Below are 23,037 nucleotides of genomic sequence, written 5' to 3'. Positions count from 1 at the left end.
CATGCATCATTTTTGAGCTCATAGAACACTGGCCCAGTCTATTAGATAGAGGTCATACCTGGAACTGCTAATTTTTAGTTAGACACATGCATAGCCTTCGTGGAAAACTTACTTCTACTATTGTGTTAAATAGGCAGAGCATTAAAATGATTTACTGCTATTCTTACAGGTCAGTGCATCTCTCAACCATCATCAGAGAAGCTTCTCCTTGCAGAAATATGTCCATTAACAAAGACCATTAACCAATGGTAGCGGTGCATGCCTTTAACCCCAGTACTTGGGAGACAAAGGCAGATGGATCTCTGTGAGACCATGGCTAGCTTAGATCAGAGGGCGAGTTCCAGGACAGTCAGGGCTGCACAGAGAAACTCTGCCTTTAAAGAAAGCAAAGCAAAAACAAACCAAAAAAAGCTCCACACACTAGACAATGTGAACAAAGTATGAGTCTTTAGATTGCTCAGGCCCTCAAATCCCTATTTTCAAAGCTCAGGGTCTTCATGGAAGAAGGGCTTGCTTAAAAAGACTATTAAGATCCAGATGTAATGATACCAAGTAAACAGTGCTCTCTAGATATAAGGCAATTGAACGCATGAACTCACAGCATTTTGACAGCATGCAAGCATGCACAAGACCTGTACAAGCTCGAACCAAACAAAATCTCAGCAAGGATGTGGGGGTGGGCACAAAGTTCCACCCCTAGCTGCAGCACTATTGCCATTTGACAGCTGCTAGTTGAGGGAGGTCTTTGACCTTAATACTGTGACCCAAAGTAAGTCAAGTATACTCCAGGCTGGAGGCAAACCCAAACCTAGGTGGCCAACACAAACCGGAGTTTTGGGAAAGTGAGGAAGGGAAAGAGGAAGGAAGGGACGATGGAGGGGCGGGGGGGGGGGAGGGGAGAGAGAGAGAGAGAGAGAGAGAGAGAGAGAGAGAGAGAGAGAGAGAGAGAGATGGGTGGGTCTATAATAAGTTTGGGGAGGGGTGAATATGATCAAATTACATTGCATAAAACTCCCAAAGAATTAATACAAATATTTTTAAAGAGTTGTTTTTTGAACTCTTTGTCAAGTAATTAATCTATATTTGTTTCTTTGGGGTTGGCTGCTGGGGATTTAATGTGTTTCTCTCTTTGGGCCAAGTTGGCATGTCTATTTCTAAAAACTTTCAGCAAGTCTGTATATCTGATAAAATAGCTCCTCAAGTCTTGGTCCACTGGCTTCCTGCAGGAGATGACACTCATCAATGAGGCTAGCTAAGAGAGTCTGCAGTATCCTAAAGCTTGTGTTTGTGAGCATGCAACGTCTAAGTTGTCATGCTGATTTTTCAAATTAGTTTCTTTTTCAGGGCTTTGCAATCTCTTGCTCCCCCTTGTGTCTCCTGAGGTATTGCAAAGACTTCGTTGTGGAATAACAAACTGCCTTGCTCTCCCTTGTTCTCAATGATAATCATGCCTCTAATTTAAGTTATTTACTGTCGCTGCCTAACATCACTTCTACTATTGTGCTAAATAGGCAGAGCATTACAATGACTTACTGCTATTCTTACAGGTCAGTGCATCTCTCAACCATCATCAGAGAGGCTTCTCCTTGCAGAAATATGTCCATTAGCAGAGATCAAATAGTAGTGGTGCATGCCTTTAACCCTAGCACTTGGGAGACAAAAGCAGGTGAGTCTCTGTGAGACCATGGCTAGCTTAGATCAGAGAGTGAGAAAGATACAAGCCCTTTGTGTGGGTCTCCAAAAAGTCAGAATGGCAGGCCTACAATCTGATTCTTTTCTTCCCTCCTGATGGAGAAGCATGAGGTTATGCACTTTCTCTCCATCATGCTTAAATGTGTACGACTCCTACTATTTTTCATTCTTTATACCACCCCCTGCCCTGTACGTCCACAGTATGCCTGTTCTTCAGCACTTGAATGATGCACAATTAAATCAGTCCCCCAGAAATGCTCCAAAACGTCAAAATACTGACCTGGTATACCAAGACATCCAATTTTCCAGTGCCGAATTGTACTAGTTTCAAGGATGCAGAACCATTTAAGCTATTTAAATACAGCTATTGTCACATCCACACTTTCCTTGGGTACTATAACTACTCAGATTCTAGAACTCCCACAAAAGTATCTTCATCCATTTATTACTAAGTTAATATCCCATGGAGAACAAGAACTGGCAATTACTATCGTGTCATTTTACTGACATTACTCTATATATTTCAAACCAATATTTGAACAGTTAAAGACTCTGAACTCTAAGTATGTATCCTACTAATGATGATGGAAGAAAAGGATTATTGAAACCTGTAAGTTCTTGCTTTTAGGAATGTTCAAGAGGAGGGCAAAAGCAGAAGGAACGGCCACCAAAGATCAGCACCGAGCGACAGACCGTGGGTGGGAAGTCTACGTGATGCTGTTATACTGCTTATGAAGAAAACTCAGGGAGGACGCAACCTCAGACTGCTGGAGAAAGTCAGCATCCTTGTCATTACAAATGACATACGCTCTGACAACTAAAGTGAGATCATGGATTATTTAGAAATGTGAAACCAGAAATACTCCAACAGCCCTGAAACAGTTGATCTCTCGTAGTGTACTCACCAACTAATTGCCGGAGATGAGCGTTGTCATGAAGGACAATTGCTGGAACTTTCACCAGTCAATTCAGGATTCTCTCAATAATCCTATCTCATAAGCAATTATACCTCGTTTAGTTAAATGGTCTTCTTTCCCAGTCTTAGCCACCTTACCAATTGTCCTACTTAGTTTTGTCAAATTGACACAGCTTAGAGTCATTTGAGAGGACAGTCTCAACTTAGATAAATTTAGGCTTGTGAGGAGTTGTTTTAATTATCTGTTGATGTATTGGGCCATCTCTCTGTAGGCAGCATTATCCCTAGGCAGATGGTCCTGGGTTGTGCAAGGGAGGGAGACAACAGTTGGCATTCTCCCATGGTTCCTGTCTCTAGGTTCCTGCTTTGATTTCCCTCCATGATGGACTGTGGCCTGGAAGTGAAAGCCAAATGGATCCTTTCCTCCCATGTTCTGTTTGGTCAGAGTGTTTCCATCCCAGAGAAGGAGTGAAACTAGAACACCCAGGGTAATTTTTGAGCTGAGATGTAGGTGGCGCACCCTGTCAATAAAGAGGGCTGCGTCATCACTGGTAGTACTATCCTCAAATGACTACTGGGCTCATCTCCTAAAGACTCATTTGCAGAGCAGAAATGAAGAGAACATATTTTTATATTTGGAAGACAGTAAGGACTCGTGTTGTTAAGCCTGTGCACAGAATGCCAAGGCAGGTCTGTCTTCCCCAGATAAAAGCTTCTCTCAGAGCATAAGAAAAGTGAATGCAAAGGCATTTCCAGATGACATTGTGCAATTTTTTTGCCTTGCTGATTTTTTCCCCCATCTAAGCTTAGTAAAAAAATTTAGAGCATTGATTTCATTTCCCAGAAAAATGCATGCTTCTTTCCCCAAACACTCGTCCCTTTGGCAGGAAAGAGAAGTGACGCAGACACAAAACCTGAAGCAAACTTGCTGTTTTGTTTATCCACACTCACCAACCATTCCTTCATTTAAGTTAAGGAATTTAGGAAGAGGAAAATTAAGAGTTTTGAAGTTCAGTTTTTGTTTCACTCTCTTCTTTCTGTGTACAGTTTATCTCTGCATCCTAAGTGCGAGGTATATGGTCAAAGACTAATTTTCCACATCAATTCGCCAGCTCCCTTAACTTGGATTATTCTATGCTCTCACTGCAGACAGCATTGTTCTAATGGGTCACACTCCCAGTGGATAATTATGCAGGCTCAGTCCTTCAGTGATGCCTGGAACACAGGTGAAACCCAAAGGCATCATTTGGACCCAGGACTACAATGCTAAGAGGATACTGTAGGGAGCACTCTTAAAGGCCAGAGGAGACCAAAAGAGTCCCAGAAACATGTACAATAGCATTCAAGCCACTTAGCTTCATCCTAACTAGTTTTTCATCTCAACAGTGAGACTCCCTAATGGTGACCGCTCATCAGCCATCAATGAACAGAAATGGAAGAAAACTTCACTCAAAAAATACTTTACTCTTAGTTCAAAAGATTTATGGAGTTACAAGAACAGTGGCTTTCAACCTTCCTAATGCTGTGATCCTTGAATACAGTTCTTCATAATATGGTGACCCCAATCATAAAATTATTTTCATTACTACTCCCTAACTGTAATTTTGCTGCTGTTATTAAATCCTAATGTAAATATCTATGTTTTCCAATGGTCTTAGTCACGCCCTGTGAATGGGTCAGTTGTCCCCGTGAGGGGTTGTGACCCACGGATTGAGTTTTTCAAGTGCCTAGAATCTGGTTTGGGGTCCGTCCCCTAGAGTTAAGTTCCCGTTGTTCTAGTTCATTCTTCCCCAGAGCCGTTCGTTGCCCAACCTCCATCTCCCTTCACATTTCAAGCCTTGGCTGCTGTCACCAGCAGCTCTCTCGTCTATTAAAGATGGTTCTCATTTCCTTATTTTTATAAACTGGTAACCATCCAGGTTTCCTCCAGGGTTACATCAGGCAGTGCAAAACCAAGCATTTGGGGAGGTGCTTCTTGGGCTGAGGACCATTCTTGAACTCCAAGAAGGGGCAGAGGCAGAAATTGGCAATAAGATTTCAAGCCACACTTGGAGTGCGAAGTGAAAGATGTCTTTATGGAAGAGAAGGTTGTCTGATTGCCTCCACTGGTGTATACTCTGCAATCCCAGCTGCTCTAAATACCGTCACATCACACTAAGTGACAATAGGAAATAAGGAAGTCTCTGTGTGTTGGGAAATGGCAAATGAGAATGAAATGGGCCCTGGGCTTTGGAGTCTTCCATGTGACAGAGTGTGTGACCCGGGCCAGTCCCTTGGCTTTGTTAAACCCACACTGACTGTGGGCAAGTCCATCCCACAGCTGGTGTCTTGGAATAAATATAAAGAACATGAGTTGAACAGCAGCTTTGTCTCTTTGTTTCTTGCCTGTAGATACAGTGTGATCTGGCTGGCATGCCTCCCTTTGATGAACTAAAAGATACCCTTCATTTCTTGTTTTTTTCCCCCTGATAAATGAGAAAAGTAACTAATATACCACTAACATGGAAATCATAATTCAACCTTCCTCATGGAATACATTGTCACACATGGGAAATACTTAGTCTAGGCAATACATGTAATGATGACTTAACTACTTAATACTCAATGAAATTATTTTTACATCAACAAAGTTTCTTTGGACCACACATGCCTATGTATGTTCCCAGAAATGGGAAGACGTATCTGTAGTGAGAATTTTGTAATTTTCGTTTCTTATTAAAAAAAGAAAGAAAGAAAGAAAGAAAGAAAGAAAGAAAAGAAAAGAAGAAAAAAAAAGAAATGTTATGGGAATATGTTTCTGTTTTAATCCCAGGTGTGGGGATAAGAGGCTGCCTCACAGAAGGTGACTATGATTTGCCTTGTGCTCTAGCAGGGGTGACATTTTGCCAGCTGCAGATAGTTTCTGTGAGTGTGTGATGTTTGGAATTCTGGAAACTTTTCAGAGGGTATATAAATGCTAGGGCCCCAAGAGGCGAGGTTGTTGCTGTTGGCTGGTTGGTGGATGGCTGCTGTTGGTTGATGTTTGTTGCTGTGCAAAGAAGAAGAAATTAGACGTTCTGATGACAAAGATCAAACTTGCCCCAAGGAACTCAATGCTCCTAATCATCAGAAAGTGCTTTAATGATAACTTCACCCCCTCCTTTCCCCTCTATCCTCTTTTCTCTCCTATCTAGTGCTAAGAGGTTAATAAGAGTGGAGAAGGGTGGAACAGAGAGAAAATGGAACCCACAATGTAGCAAATGCCGGAAACGAGTATCTATCCACAGAAACTGATAGCCTCTGTGTTTTTCTTATAATCTTAAGGGTTACATGAACAGAAGTGAAGGATGTCTGGATCCATAAATCACAGGTCATATGTGAAGGGATGAATGACTCCCTAACCCCAGAGGTAGAAATGGCCGCACTGTCACAGCTTGATCTCTATTACATGTTTACAGTGGCACTAGGGACACTCTGATCGGACCCTTGAATTACAGGCCAGGTTACCATGTACTTTGAGGTCAGAGAAATGAAGCCGTATGAGGCTCTGCTGAGTTGCTTGGGGAGAGGCACAGATGTTTTAAATGCCGCCAACACCACCCTCACCACATGACCCCGATACGTACAAATTCAACATAAACTCAAGGATCATCTTAGATCCTCCAACGCTATTTGATTTGTTACCTCTGTACCCAAACTTTCTGAATATGGTTCTCAGCTTTACCTGCTTCTATTAGCTCCATTTTTTTTTAGCAACTTGTTATCTCTCTCTCTCTCTGCTTCATTTTTGTCTTTGTTAAGTGGGAATTATGATAGCATCCACATAAAAGTTACATTAAATTGCACACTGCATGCAGCATGCCTAGCATGCAGTGTGCAGGCATTAATAAATATCAGCTATTGGCTTTACTTTTGTTTTCATTTTAGAAAAATAAAGACTTATCACAAATCCAATCTGGAACCCCAAGGCAAAGGTTCTTTTGTTCAAAGACAAAATAATCATATTTCATTCAGGGGCTTATTTCAAAGTATCTGTGAGATATTAGTAAAAGTCAAAATATAAAAACTCAAGCAACAGAAAAAAATAACTACAAATTCCAATGTCTTTCTCCTAATAGCAGACTCAGGAAAAAAAATTTTTTTCTTTCTCAAAACTCTAAAACTTCTGTGGTTGTACATAATACATTATAGTAAAAAAAAAGTCATTATATATTATGAATAGTCATACCTAAATTTGTCAGTTGATGTGCATGCAACACAGTCTTTCTCCTTGAATTCCCTTTTCTTACTAATTTATCTCCCCTGTGGTCTTTGTTGGATTCTCTGTTTAAAGATAATGTCTAATGATTGGGAGACCAGTAAATGCACGTGAAAGTACACACACACACACAGACACACACACACACACGCGCGCACGCGCACACACACACACACACACGCGCGCACACACACACACACGCACACATGTGCATGTTACTTTAATTTTAATGTATTGCTCTTTTAAATGTTTGGAATGTTTAAGCAAAATAATGAAGTGTACAATTATCCACTTTCAAGAATAATCAAATAATACACAATCATTTTTATTTCAGATGTTTGGCTAACATCAAATGGAATACTATAAGTAATGTTGGTGTATCCTTGGCATCTCTTTCCAAGTTCAATCTGTCTAGTCCTATCTCTTCCTAGAGAGTTATTGCCATGCATTGGGAGGATAGACTTGTTGTTCTCTTTCTATGAGTGGTGGTGAGGATTGAACTCAGGGTCCCAAACATACTAGGCAAGCATCCTACTACTGAGCTATATTCCCAGTCCTCTGTCCAAACTTTTGTATATATTTTTTTAATTCTTTGTTTGGCTGTTGGAAGTGATTGTTGTGGTGGCTTGAAAGAATAAGTCGTCCCTAGTAGGTAAATTGGGAAGAAGATGTGGCCTTGTTGGAGGAGGTGTGCCACTGGGGCCAGGCTCCAGGGTTACAAAACACTCTCATCATTCCCAGTCTCTCCCTGCTGCCCCCCCCCCATCTTGCTCCTTCCATTTGTAGATAAAGATGTAATGTCTCAGTTGTTCCTGCTGCCATCACAGACGCTAACCCTGTCTTAGTCATGGTTTTCACGCTGTGAAGAGACACTATGGCCACAGCAAGTCTTACGAAGGAAAACACTTAATTGAGGGTGGCTAGAGTTCAGAGGTTTAGTCTGTTACTGTTATGGTGAAGAGCATGGCAGCATGCAGGCAGACCTGGTACTGGAAATGTAGCTGAGCTCTATATCCAGATCTGCAGGCAGTGCCGCTGGACCAGGCTTGGGCTTCTGAAACCCAAAAGCCCACCCCCAGAAACACACTTCCTCCAAGAAGGACTTACCTCCCAATACTGCCATCCCTTATGAGACTATAGAGGGTACACATTCTCATTCAAACCACTATAAACCCTCTGAAACCATAATAGTCAAATCAAATGCTTCCCTTTGTAAGTTGCCTTTGTCATGGTGTTTTATCTCAAAAATAAAAAGGTACTTAAGTCAATGGTGATGCAAGATATGAATTCAAAGCCTTGGGATGCTAAACAGCAACACTCCTAACCCTAAAATCACTGTCGTCATTGTCTTTCTGTTCTTGGGCTCAAGCTCATAGCTTATAAATACACATTCTGCCACTGAACTTTGCTCCTAAGCCCGAGTCCTTAGTTTCTATATCAGCCACATTTCTATGTGGTCATTTTGTTAATAGGTACTGAGTCAGAAGTGGAACATGTTCATTAAGACTCCCGTCAACAAGGCATTGGAAATACCACACATTTCACTGTGAACATGTATGGAATTCTCAAAAACCTACACTTAAAAAAGCCTTTTTATTGGCTCTTTGAAGTTTACATCATCATCCCAATCCCACACCTCTCCCTGCCCCTTTATATCCACCCTCTGGCCCTTGCAACCTCCCAAAGAAACAACAAATTAATTAAAAGAAAAGCAAACAAAGATGGTGTGTCACACAGTATACTTTTTTGTCCAAACATCTTTATTTGCAAATGCTGACTTCAAAAAAATCATTGTTCTGTCTTGAGGCCTCTGGCTTCTGTTACCTATCAACACAAGATGCTTGTCAGGATTCCTCTTGGATGGGCTGTTGCTGCTTTCTGTCATGGAGATCGTACAGCTTTGGATCTGCAGCACCAGCCCCTTCACATCTTCCAACAGTTCATAGATGACGTGGGGGAGGGTGCATCCCTCCCATACCCACGTTACCACATGGCAGATGAGGGATAGGGCCAGCTCTCCTGAGTGCCACAGCCAGTGAGGGCCAGGACTGTCTCTGTGCAACCCTTGAACACCAACATGGTCCCAGGTGGCAGCCCAGACCAGCGACATCTGCATGGCCTTTGGTGATAACATGGGCCATGGACATCAACACAGACCTCTGTTGCTGCATGGCCCTCAGAGGCAGTATGGGCCAGGATTTCACCATGGCCTCAGTTGGCAGTGCAGGCTATTAACATCATGCTGCTCCTCAGTACCCTTATTGTCTCCACCTCTCCTCACAGTGCTCAGACAGTTCAGCTTCTCTTTCTCTTCCATCTTTCCACCACATACTTGCACATTGTAGTGGTACTTTTGGCAGGCAGGCCATATTGTGGGAGGACCTCTGGATGTCTTCTGCCCATGACTCTCATATGGGGTGGCATAATGCTATCTATTCATATCAACACATAATTATTTAGATATTGTAAATTACTACACTACCCCCGTCACCACTTACCTATTGATTTACCAGTTCTGTTATTGATAAAGCTTTCACTTAACGATGATGTTGGCTTTTTCCCACCACCAATCATCCTTCTATGAACATTTCAGTCACCTTGTTGCCTACTATATATATTCAAGAGTTTCTCTTCATGAATCCCAGAGAACAGAATTCCCATAGCAGGTATGAGCTTCTAGTAGTATGGCTATTGCTAAGATGTGTTCCATAAGGTTTGTATCAATTTTCATTCTTTACAATAGGAGTTGAGAGCATGAGTCCACATATCTTTATTCTAGACTACCAGGAAGATCTCATTTCAAAAAAGCAAATTAGCTCATTTTTTATGTGACACAGGCATTATAAAAATAGTAACTGCTTTGTTGTTGCTACTAGATAATGCATGTAAATAAAACACCTAAACCATGCCTATAAAGTAGGAACTTCTCAAATATAATCTGTTGGTGCTGTTGCTGTACTTGTTTTTCATAACTTCTCCATGGTGCAAATAGTGCAGATATCATTACTGAAAGTATTATTTTTAAAGGACCTCATTGGGGCTGGAGAGATGGCTCAGAGGTTAAGAGCACTGTCTGTTCTTCCAAAGGTCCTGAGTTCAATTCCAAGAGCCCACACAGTGGCTCACAACCATCTATACTGAAATATGGTACCCTCTTCTGGCATGCAGGTGCACATATAGGTAAAACACTGTATACATAATAAATAAATCTTTAAAAAGACCTCATCATAAAGCCAGATACATTAAATCTAATAGAAGAAAAGGTAGGGAATAGCCTTGAACTCATTGGTACAGGAGACAACTTTTGGAACAGAACACCAATAGCTGAGGGACTAAGATACTCCAAGATGGTGGTGCCCAGGATACATGGGGTCTGAGTAGCAGGAGCTCAGAGTCTGTGGAGAGAATGAGTGTCCATACTGCTGACTGATATGCCAGTGTCTATGTTTCCCAGGTGAGATGAGGAACCCTGGCTACCAGGTACGCATGGTTCCAGCCTCCAGCCTCCAGCCCCCTGGATATTCCTGGCTTTTGGAGGATGGTTCCCAAGTTCTAGGGATATTCTGTTCCAGGCTCTAGTCCACAGCTCCACTAGTCTTCTTGAAGGGATCTGCTGGGCCTGAGGATCATACAGATTAGATACAACCATGCTGATCCTCTATCTATAGGTCCAAGGGTAACATAGTCACCAAAGAGACCTGAGGGCTATTTGCTGAGATCCAGCCCCTAGTCCTATCCACCATCCCGAGGAGTGTAGCCAGACACAAAGAAGAGTCATCCTCCAGACCAGGGTTCCTCCCACATGCCCAAGTAGTCCAGTGTGTACCAGGAACAACCAGACAATAGCAGGGACAACCAGATGGTGAAAGGCCAGTGAAAGAACATAATCCATAAAAACCAGGGCAACATGGCACCACCAGAACGCAACTATACTATTACCTCAAGCCCTGGATACCCTAACTTAACTGAAATACAAGAAAATTACCGTAAATATATGCTTATAAGCATGATAGAGGCCTTTAAAATGTAAACAATAAATCATTTAAAGAAATACAAGAAAATACAATCAAACAGATAGAGGACTTTAAAGAGGAAATGCAACCAAACAAGTGAAGGAAATGAATAAAACAGTTCAAGACCTAAAAATTAAAATGGAAACAATAAAGAAAATATAAACTGAGGGAATACTGAAGATAGAAAACATAGGAAAGAGAACAGGAACTAGAGAGGCAAGCATCATCAATAGAATATAAGAGATGGAGGAGAGAATCTCAGGTGTAGAAAATACAATTGAAGAAATCAATATATCTGTCAAAGGAAGTATTAAATCTAAAAATTTTCTGACACAAAACATCTAAGAAATCAAGGACACAATGAAAAGACAAAACCTAAGAATAATAGAAGAGAAGACTCCTGGCTCCAAGGACCAGAAAATATTTTCAACAAAAATCACAGAATAAAATTTCCCCAACCTAAAGAAAGAGATGCCTATAAATATGCAAGAGGCTTACAGAACACCAAATAGATTAGATGATAAAAGAAATTCCTCCCACCACATAATAATCAAAACACTAAATAAACAGAACAAAAAATATTAAAATATATAAGATAAAAAGGCCAAGTAAAGGAAGACCTATGATAGTCACACCTGACTTCTCAACAGAAGCTCTAAACTCTGAAAGCCAGAAGGGCATAGACAGATGTTTTGCAGACCCTAAGAGACCCCAGGTGTCAGCCCAGACTATTATGCCCAGCAAAATTTTCAATCACTACATATGGAGGAAAAAAGATATTCCATGACAAAAACAAATTTAAGCAATATCTAAGAGCAGAGCTACACAGAAGATAGTAGAAGGAAAAATCCAACCAAAGGAGATAAACTATACCCAAGAAAACACAGAATATAAATAACTTCACTGCAGCAAAACCAAAAGAAGACAAGCACACAAATACACTACTACCACCACCATCAAAATAAAAGGAACTAACAATCATTAGTTGTTAATATCTCCCAACATCAATGTACTTGATTCCCCGATAAAAAGATACAAGCTAACAGAATAGATGCATAAGCTGCATAAACAGGATCCACCAGTCTGCTACATAAAAGAAACACTCCTCATCTGGGTATGGTGGTACACACTTTTAATCTCAATGCTCAGAGAGGCAGAGGAAGGCAAATCTCTGTGAGTTCAAGGCCAGTCTGGTCTACTAAGAGAGGACAGCAAAGGCTGCATAGAAAAACTGTGTATTGAAAAAAACAAGAAGAAAGGGAGAAGAATGAGGAAGAGGAGGACAAGGAGGAGGAGGGGAAGGAGGAGGAGGTGGAGAAGGAGCAGGAGAGGAGATGGTGAAGGAGGAAGAGGAGAAGAAGAAGGCAGAGGAGGAGGAAGAGGAGAAAAAAAACCAGAATAACTAAAACAAACCTGTACAATAGAATAACTTCTGGAGATATCACATCCCTGATTTTAAGCAATACTACAAGAGCAATAGTAATAATAATTAAAAATAAAAAGCTCATGGTATTGGCATGGAAACAGACTGGTTGATCAATGGGATTGAATCAAAGACTAAAAAATAAACCCACAGACCTACAGACACTTGACTTTTGACCAAAAAAGCCAAAACCATTCAATTGAAGAAAGAAAGCATCTCCAACAAATGATGCTGGTCCAACTGGATTTCTACATGTGAAAAAAGCAAATAGATCCATATTTATCACCCTTAACAAAACTCAAGTCCAAGTGCACCAAGACCTCAACAACAACAACAACAACAACAACAACAACAAAACAGATACACTGAATCTATTAGAAGAGAACATGTGGACCAGCCTTGAACTCATTGACACAGGCTATAACTTCCTGAACAGAACACTAACAGCTCAGGCACTAAGAACAACAATTAATAAATGGGACTTCATGAAACTGAAAAGCTTCTGTAAGGCAAAGGACACTGTCAACAGAACAAAACAGCAGCCTACAGACTGAGAAAAGATCTTCACCAACCCTACATCTGACGAAGCTCTAATATCCAAAATATATAAAGAACTCAAGAAATTAAACACCGCCAAACCAAATAATCCAATTAAAAATTGGGGCACAGAGCTAAACAGAGAATTCTCAATGGAGGAATCTCGAATGGCCAAGAAACACTTAAAGAAATGCTCAACATCCTTAGTCATCAGGAAAATGCAAGTCAAAATGACTCTGAGATTCCATATTACACTCGTCAGGATGGCTATAATCAACAACTCAAATAACAGCACATGCTGGTGAGGATGTGGAGAAAGGGGACCACTCCTCCATTGATGGTGGGAGAGCAAACTTCTTCAACCACTTTGGAAATCAACCTGGCACTTGCTCAGAAAATTTAGAATAGCTCTACCTCAAGACCCAGCTATACCACTTCTGGGCATATACTCAAAAGATGTTCCACCATATAACAAGATCACTTGTTCAACCATATTCAAGGCAGTTTTATTCATAATAGTCAGAATCTGGAAACAACCCAGATGTCCCTCAACCAAAGAATGGATAAAGAAACTGTGGTACATTTACACAACGAAATGCTACTTAGCTACTAAAAACAAGGACATCATGAAATTTGCAAGAAAATGGGTGGAACTAGAAAACGACAGCCTGAGTGAGATAACCAAAACGCAGAAAGACAGGCATGGTATGCACTCACTTAGGAGTAGATATTAGCCAAAAAAAAAAAAAAAAAAAATGGGATAACCATGCTACAATCCACAGACCCAGAGAAGCTAAGTAACAAGGAGGGCCCAAGGGAAGATGTTTCAATCTCATTCAGAAGGGGAAATAAAATAGGCATTGGTGGTGGGTAGAGGGAGGTAACTGGGTAGAAGAGGAGATGGGGAAGGGGGAGGGACAGGGATCAAGAACTAGAGAGGGGGAGGCTGAGAGGATGGAAATCAGAGGTGGGGCATCTCTGGGACTTGACAGAGGTCTGAGATAGGGGAGGCCCCAGGAAGTCTTAGGCTTTTAGCAGCAGGGGATATGGAGCCTGACGTGGCCACCTCCTGTAGCCAGGCAGGACTTTCAGTGGAGGGACAAGGACACCAACCCATCTACAAAACCTTCTACCCCAAAATTCTCCTGCCTGCAAGATGTACAAGGACAAAGATAAAACAAAGACTTGGGGATAGCCAACCAATGACTGGTACTTGAGACCCACTCTGTGGGAGAGAACCAAGCCCTGACACTATTAATGTTACTCTGCTGTGCTTGTAGACAGGAGCCTAGCAGAGCAACTGTCCTCTGAGAGGCTCCATCCAGCAGCTGATGGAAACAGATGCAGAGACCCCACAGCCAAACATTAGACAGAGCTGGGGGGGGAGTCCTGTGGTAGAGTTGGGGGAATGATTGAGGGCACTGGAGGTGTCTAGGATTCCAGAAGAAGACCTGCAGAGTCTAACTAACTTGGGTTCATGGGGTCACAGAGACTGAACCACCAACCAAATAAGCATGCATGGACTGGTCCTAGGTACCCTGCACATAGGGAGCAGATGCACAGCTTGGTCTTCATGCAGGTCCCCAGCAACTGGAGAGAGGGCCTTCTCTGACTTTGATGCCTCCCCTTGGATCCCACTCACCTAACTGGGTAGACTTGTCTGGCCTCAGTGGGAGAGGATGCACCTAGTCCTGCAATGACTTAATGTACCAGGGCAAGTTGGTATCCATGGGGGGCCCCCATTCTCTGAGGAGGAGGAGATGGGAGAATAGCAGAAAGGTTTATGGGGGGGGGGTTGACTGGGAGGAGGGGCAGGGGCTGCAATCAGGTTGTAAAGTGAATTGGTAAATAATCAATGGAAGGGGAAAGGGACCTAAAACATGCTTAGTATTAAATAATCACTATGAGAGATTATTTTCCTTACCTATTTCTTATTTTAGAGTTTAAAAAACAGTTTTCCTAGGCATTAATTTACCTCTAAATGTGTTAGACTGCCAGTCTAAAACCAAATTTTCTTATGTTTAGGCATTACGAGTTTGAGAATCCAACCATATCTCAACAAAATCTTGGAGGAAATACATAGTGTAGGCCATGATCAAATTCTGATATTCATGGGAGATGCCCTGTACATAGGAGGAACTCAACTGAATAGAGCAGAACATCCACACACTTAGTAGGAATCTCAGTTTTATCTCAGTCTTTATCACCTAGACCAATTAGTCACCAGCCACTCCCAGATCACATCACACCAGTTTCATCTGGACTATGAGACATTGGCCAGTATTGATTATGTCTCTGTGATGCCTAGAAGATCTTTAATAAATTAGGTACCAGTTCCTCAGAGGGGATCCTCAAGCTCAGTCACAAATAAAAGACACTGGGACTAGATAGAATTTTGAATTTGGCTAAAATTCTCCTTCATGTTCATTCATTGTGGGTATGTTTTCTTTTAAATTTTAAGGTAGACTGTTTTATGCACTGTTTTAAAGTACTTGTCTAGAATTCCCAACATCCAGATGCTTCCCAGGGTCAGTTAATATTGGATGATTTACTAAACTTTTTTTTAAAGTTCTGTCCTTTTAAAGTTTAATTTTGCACAGCCAGGAATCCTTGATTGCCAACTGGACATTATTAATTACAAACTGTAATTTCTTGGAATTGTGCTTTGTTCTTCTGAAGAGTAATTTTCATTTAAACAGATAGTTCTAGTCAAAAATCCCGGCCCCATCTGTGGTGAGCTGCAAATAAATTCTGTTCAGGCCATTTAGCTTCCAGACTTTTCTCTTTGTCAATGTTGTCTAGTATCTTCTCTCCATGCGTAGAATGCACCTAGGTAGTTTAAGTAGAATTTATGTGTATCTCTTTGTGATCCCCCCATTTGTATCTCTCTCCCTCGGCATCACCCCTTTAACTTCCAATTCTACCATTAGTAAACTGTGTCTGAAACCTCACACCAATGTCATGGTGGCTCCCTGACAATACATCTGTGCAAGAAAAGAGCCGGGGCACTTTCAAATGTTATTCAAGAAAATTCCCCACCTAGGGAGTGTTTGCTCTAGTCACTACTTTGATCACTCTCAGGTTCTTTAATAGGATGAATTGTATATATCTTAGTTTTTAATCACTGCTCTCCAAAGGAAAGTTAACTATCTAAAACTCCCAACCAGTATTAAATGCTTTTTGATCTAAGATGCTCTATCTTCCTCTTACATGATGAGCTCATTGAAGAAAATGGCTGATTTGATGTGAGTAAACATGCACACACACCCCTCCCTTTTCTTTTGAATATATTTTAAATGTTTCTTAATAAAAATCTTAGAAGTAAAAAGTAAAAAGATTATGCTTTGTGCCTCCTGTCACTTAACAAGAAGAGGAGTATAGCTAAACATAAAATAAAACTCGTACACCCGTACACCTCATCTTTCAGTCTTCACAGCATGTCACACTTCCTCAGAGACATTGAAGCTAAAGAAATGCCCCTTCCTGCAGCCCGGGCAATCACTCCATCCCACTATGCTACTCTGCTACCACTGAACAACCATCAGTATCTGAAAATACCTTATTACTTACATATTTCTTTCTGGTTCTCTTTACCAGGATACGTATTCCATAAGCAAGTCTATATTCTACAAGAATAAACACCAAGACGAGATTAGATCTGCAGGAATTTTTATTAGGGTTAATTCCTGGAAGAAAAGGCAAGGGAGGGAGATAAATATGAAAGAGACATCATAATTGGGCACTAAGTGAAAAGGGAGAAGGAGAGTCAAGGCAAGTCACCTAGGCTCAGCCTAAAGGATGCTCCCCAAGACCACCATGGTCTTAAGGCCAAGCCTCACGTGACTTTCCGTGCCTCTAGCAGTGCCTCATAGGAAAGAATCGCCTTGGTAAACTTTCAGCACAGACTCTGAGACTCAATCACATTTGCCACCACAGTAAGATATAAAGATAGCTCATCTCTTGTCACTCATACTTTATAAGAGCAGAACTTCTGTTCTCAATGAGTTGTATGAGAAGATCCTTAAGACATATTGGTGGGACATGTGACTGAGTAAACAAAAGCACGAAGAGCATTGTCCAAGAGCACATCGCGGTACCAGCAGAATATAGAAAGTGGCCCCACTGCCCAGGACAGCTGAGGATTTGACGGCTTCCTGGCTATACCCACTCTCTGTTACTTTGATTACAAACCAAAAAAAAAAAAAAATTAAATAAATTATGTATCACTAATTATACTTGGGAGATATATTTGAGTACCTTCCACGGAAGACTATCCTTTAACACATTTTCCCACTTAGATCTGACATAAGGAATGGGAAAGTTGGGGGTGGAGAGATTGCTCAGTAGTTAAGAGTGCTGCCTGGTCTGTGAGAGGGCTCAGGTTCAATTCCCGGCACCCACATGGCTGCCCACAGCTGTCTGTAACTTCAGTTCATTTGATCAGATGCCCTCTTCTGACCTTTGGGGGTACAAACATGGTACACATACATACAAGTAGGCAAAACCCACATACATATAAAAAAAATAACAAAATATTTTAAAAGAATGTTATTTTTAAAATCTAAAACTAAGGAAAAGTTTATCCATCAGAAGAATCATTGTTTAAAATTCCAAGTCCAGGTTTGGAGAGATGGCTCAGCGGTTAAGAGCACTGTCTGCTCTTCCAGAGGTCCTGAGTTCAATTCCCAGCAACCACATGGTAGCTCACAACCATCTATACCTTCTAATGCCCTCTTCAGGCATGCAGACGTAATGCAGTTAGATCACTTATATACATAAAATAATTAAATAAAATCTTTTTTAAAAGTTAAAAAAATAAAGTTCCAAGTCCAGTCAAACACACACACACACACACACACACACACACACACACACACACACACACACAAACCACAAATATCATTTCCTTTCAAGGGTATTCATAGTAAAGAGAGAAAACCTAAATCCTATAACCATTGAGGAGCATTATGATTGAGCATTCACTCCAATTCTCTGTTGTTAATTTTATGTAGAGAGAACAATGCAATGGTCAATGAAGTCTTGGATATTTATATTAAAATGAGTTTTATCACAAAGAGCAAACATATAAATTGACCACCTTATGAAAATGCTCAAAAGCAGACAGACGAGACATCTTCAAATAAGCTTCCACACAAGCAAAGCAGCCAAAATAACAGAAACCACACAGAATTATTTTTAACTCTTGTACTTTGAGGCTGATGGCTAAGATCAAAGACAGCAGGGAACTGCTTATCTAGAACATCTCTTTAGAAATTTGGATGACAAAACTAAACAACTCTATCCTAAGCTGTGATCGTTTCTCTAAAACCAAAACAGGGTGGTACTAGTTGTCCATTGATGGGGTCAAACAGTGAGAAAGTTGGGGGTACAGGTTACATTAGGGAAGTAGCAGAACTCACATGTAGACCAGCGATGTTTCCACAGAGAAATTTTCATTGCGGCACCCAGGACCCGCTGCCATGCAGCCAATGTGTTTCCTTCTGTGCCCTTGACCTGGCTCCAAGACAAGGAAGACGACCTCTTTATTCTAGCCTGGATCTTCACAATCCTTTTATTTCAGGGATCAAAGGTGCTACAATAGTTGAAGACATCTAAGAGGAAACGGCGGGGGGGGGGGCGTGGTGGAGATAATTAATTATATTTTTTAGAAGATGGAAATTGGGATCTATATGTCCTGAAATATTAGCATGTTTGGCATAGGAGAAAATTAGGCACGTGGGAGACAGTGAAGCTGGCAGCAGTATTTGGAGTAGGAAATGGTTGAGGGTTCTTACAGAGAGAAGGGGAGGAAACAGGGCTCCATGCTAATTTTGCCTAATGTAGTCGTAGATTCCCCAACTCCCCTCTCAGATTGACTAAGTCAGAGTCTCTAGGAATGGGGCCTGGTCTGTTGGCCCATCCACATCTGGATGTTGGTTCAACCTAAATTCTAGGCCATCAATCACTAGAAAATTATTGTCAGTTTCTGCAGTTACCTTAAAATATTTTTAAGGGTTTATTTTATTTATTTTATGTGCATAAGAATTTTGCTCACGTGTATGTATGCATGCCAGGTATGTGTCCTGGCGTCCACTGAAACAGACAAAGACAGGTCTGGATCCTCTCACACTGGAGTTGTGGACAGTTGTGAGCCACCCAGGTCCTCTGCAAGAGCAGGAAAGGCTATTTTTACGAGAAAACTTTGTATTGGTTCTTTGGGAATTTCACATCATGCACCCAATCCCACTCATATCTTCCCCTCCCCCCAATACCTGCCTTCCACCCTTGCAACCACCCTCCAACAGAGAAGAAAAAATCTTGTGTTGGAAGTGTGTTACTCTGTGTCCCACAGTATATATACCTTTGGAAGTGTGTTACTCTGTGTCCCACAGTATATATACCTTTGGAAGTGTGTTACTCTGTGTCCCACGGCATATATACCTTTTTGCCCACAGTTCTTTGCATGCAAATGTTCATTGGCTCTTTGATCTGGTATGAAGCCTCTGGCATCTGCTACTCTATCGATACTGGAACCTCACTGGGGTGCCTCTCGGATGTCCTGCTGTTGCCCTGTGTCGTGGGAAGCTTGTAGTTTTGGATCTGTAGGACTGGCCCCTTCATGAACTCCAGCCGTTCATCAATGAGGTAGATGTTTAGGTGGGCAAATTAAAAACCCTATATCTGGACCTAAGAGTTATCTGACCTGGTCATTCCATCAGCTCTCCTGATCTCGGGCCCTAGGGGCAACTCATTAGCAACCACCCTCCACCCACCCCGACCCTCCCACATGCAGGGCCAATTCTATCCTGCTGCCCAGGCAAGATACAGGGCCCACTCTCCCGAGTGTTGCAGCCAGTAAGGGTCATGACCTGTTCTCCCACTCTCATGACCCCAAGACCAGCTCTCTTGCTTGCCATAGATTATGAGGACGAGGGAGGGGAGGAGGGTGTCTCTCCTTCAGCCACCACCCAGCAGACAAGAGGCAGGGCCAGCTCTCCCACACTCACACCTTTGGGACCAGCTCACCTGCAACCCTCACATCTGGGGCCAGTCCTACTGTGCTGCCTGCCTAGGTTCCACTGTGTCAGGCCTACTCTTCAGAGTGCTGCAGATGGTGAGGGGCAGGGACAGCTTTCCTGCTCTCATGATCCCTGAGCCAGGTCTCCCACTTGCACAGGTGGTGAGGGGGAAGGGGGAGGGAGGCTATTTCTCCATCATCTGCATCACCACTTGGGAGGTGAGTGGTAAGGCCAGCTCTCCCACTCTCGTACCCTCCAGGCTGGCTCTCCTACAACTTCGGCAACGTGAGAGCCACTCTCCGGAGTACTGCCACTGGCTAAGGGTCGGGGTCCATCTCTCCTGCTCTCATGCCTCCAGGGCCAGCTCCAGGATGCCCAGGTAAGGGGTGTGGCCAGTTCTGCACAGCAAATCAAACATCACCATGTCCCAGGCGGCAGCCCAGATCAGGAAGCATCAGCCTAGCCTTTGGTGTCAACAGACCCCTGCTGCTGCAGGGCCACGGACCAAGAGGTGGCTCCTGGTGGCAGCACAGGCAGGGCCCCCACTATGGTCCCAGGTGGCATCACCGGCTACTCACATCAGGCTGTTCCTCACTACCCTCGAGTCTCCAGTTGGGCCTCCCTTCACCGTGCCCACATCCTTCTGTTGCCTTCTCTTCCATTTATCCACCACTTACTCGCTCCTCTTAGTGGTGCAGGGGGCCTCTGAGTGTCTGGGGTCGTCTCAGGAATGCTGTGCCCTGCTTGTGCATTTTGGCGCCCAGCAGGGTCATCTTGGGGTTGGTCTGTCCGGCTATGGCCTAGCATGGGACTGGTGGTCATCTCAGGCGAGCTCGCTGTCCAGGCCCCATGGTGACTGATGGTCTAGTGGTCACCTCGGGCTCACTCTTCACCCCGCCTTCCTGAGTGGCCCCTTGTGAGGGTTGTCTGTCTTGGGGCCACAGTCCCAGGGGGGGTTATTCTAGTCTCCAGCTTGATTCTCATCCTGGGAGCCCTTCCCAGGCCTGGTGATTGTTTCGGGCTCATTTTTTTTCCGGGGAATGTTAGGCTACTAATCATTCAGATGTTCAAAGGTCAAAACACAGAGCATACTCATAGATAGCCTCGCTCCTCTCTGCCACCTACTGGCGAACATGTGACACAGCACCCACGCCTGCAATGCCTGTAGGGACAGTGAGCAAATGCTCTTAATCACTGAGCCTGCCCCCTCCTGTAGTCACTATTAGAGTTTTTCTTTATTACTAATAATATGTTTATTTATGTTTGAGATGACATTCTTTTCCCTCCCCCAACTCCTCCCCCAGTTCTCCATCACCAACCACTTCTACCACCCATCCAATTTCGTGTTATCTTTTGCTCTTTGAAAAATATCAGACAGACTAGACACAGAGTCCAGTTTGTGCAACCATTCCTGAGTGTGGGACCTGCTGTGGAGCGCGGTTGATATGCGTAGCCTTTCTTCATGGAAGACAACAGCTTTTTCCCTCTCCTAGTAGCTGTCAATTGGGAGTGACTTCTTGGCTAACAGTGGGAGAGAGGGGCTTCCTGCTGTTACTGGTTTAAGGTGTTTGAGTTTGATGTTTCCTGTTGTGTTTATGTGCTTGGGAGTAACTGGGCTTCTTGAGTCTGTAGATTACACATTTTTAGCAAATCTGGGCAATTTAAAGTCATTATTGACACCAGTAGGTTCTTGCGTCCTTCCTCCTCTCCTCTGGGCACCCCAATGTCAAGTACTTGACCATCTAAATTGTGCCACAGAACCTTTAAGCTCTGCTCAGTCCACCGCGTTCCTCCTCTTCTTAGCGTTCAATAGTCTGTATTAAGTCGATTTAAGCTAAAACGGCTTTGAGTTCACGTATCTGCTCTTTGATTTCTGATTTGTAGTTAATGCCCTAGGATGTGTTTTTAATCTCAGAAGCTGATGTTTTCATTTCAAAGTCTTTATATTTTTCACATGTCTAACTTTGGGAGCATAGGGAACAGAATCATGAAATGAGCTTTTGTGCACTCATTTTTAAAATTCTAATTCCAGTGTGACTGCTTGACTTACTTCGGTTTTCTTTTCTTGCTTTCCTGATTATTTCTATGCGTAGTAACTACAATTATATTATAGTTTTTGGGAGTTTCTTTTCTTGGATTCTGGATGTTTTTTATAACTCTGTAGATATTATTGGACTTTATTCAAGGAGCATTTAAATGACTAGAAACTGACCTTTGGGGATGGTCTTGGTTTGATAACGCACTATTTAGAACCAGATCCATGCTGATCACATGGCTAACCATCCTTCACTACTGGGGAGGTCTCTTCTAAATTCTTTCTTGTTATCCATAAATTGTTAGGTTTCCCAATATTTTTGATACATCCGCATTTGTGTAGGCGCTGAGCACTCCTTCGTCGGCCGCATTTGGTGTTGATGGCTACATCTGAGGGTAGCCATGGCTACCACCACATGCTCAAGCCACTCCAAACTCTTCTAACTCCAGATAAATCTTAGATATAGATTAATATTAGATAATTGACCGTGAGTGCGACCGAGTTTCTAACATGAACAGCTTGAAGGGGAAGAATGTATTCTCGCTTATGATTTTACAAGGCTCCACCCACTCTTGCTGAGCTCATGATCTCAAAGAGAGCATCGGGGTGGAAGATCGCGTGACAAATGACCTTCTTCGTCTAATGTGGTCAGAAAGTGGAGAAAGATAGGCAGGTGCAAAGTACCCATGGATGCTCCACCAGTGACCGACTCCCCTGAGAGCTTGCTGGGAAGTCTTAGTGAGGGAGCGGAGTTGCCATTGTACTATGCTTGACAGAAGAACAGTTTTCTGCCTGGGAAAGCCGTCCTCACCCAGTGAGCATCCATGTTTAGAAGGAAATCACAGGGAATTGGCGAGGGCGGAAGGGACACCTGCTTATCCATCAATCCGACACCAGGGTGGCAGATGTGTTCGCCAGGTTAGCCTCACATACCCCAGCAACCTGCGTCCCACAGCAAATCCCCTCTTCTCCAGTCCCAGAACCCCAAAACATCACACCACCAGCTGACCCCCAAACCCCAGTGCATAAGCCTTTTGAGAGGGACACTAAATACCCAACTAAATACCCAAACCGTGGCAAGATTCACCACTGAGACAACACACAGTAGCCTTATGATTAAATTCTTGACTACAGCTTCTCAATTCACGGATGTATTTCTTGGTAT

The 23,037-nt window shown here is 42.6% G+C and overlaps 1 long non-coding RNA gene across 1 annotated transcript in view; it reads right to left on the bottom strand.

Annotated features, from left to right (window-relative positions):
* The window catches only part of LOC311594109, a 29,441-nt gene extending 26,600 nt beyond the window's left edge, over positions 1-2,841 (bottom strand). Inside the window, exon 1 of the long non-coding RNA XR_014777961.1 lies at positions 2,598-2,841. This is a non-coding gene — a long non-coding RNA (uncharacterized lncRNA). The remainder of the gene's footprint in view (positions 1-2,597) is intronic.
* Positions 2,842-23,037: the final 20,196 nt, after the last annotated feature.

Source organism: Acomys minous (genome assembly GCF_964271855.1).
Source record: "Acomys minous genome assembly, chromosome: 3".
Taxonomy (NCBI): Eukaryota; Metazoa; Chordata; class Mammalia; order Rodentia; family Muridae; genus Acomys; species Acomys minous.
Note: the sequence above shows the minus strand (reverse complement) of the source record. Positions and strands in the feature narration are given on the sequence as shown.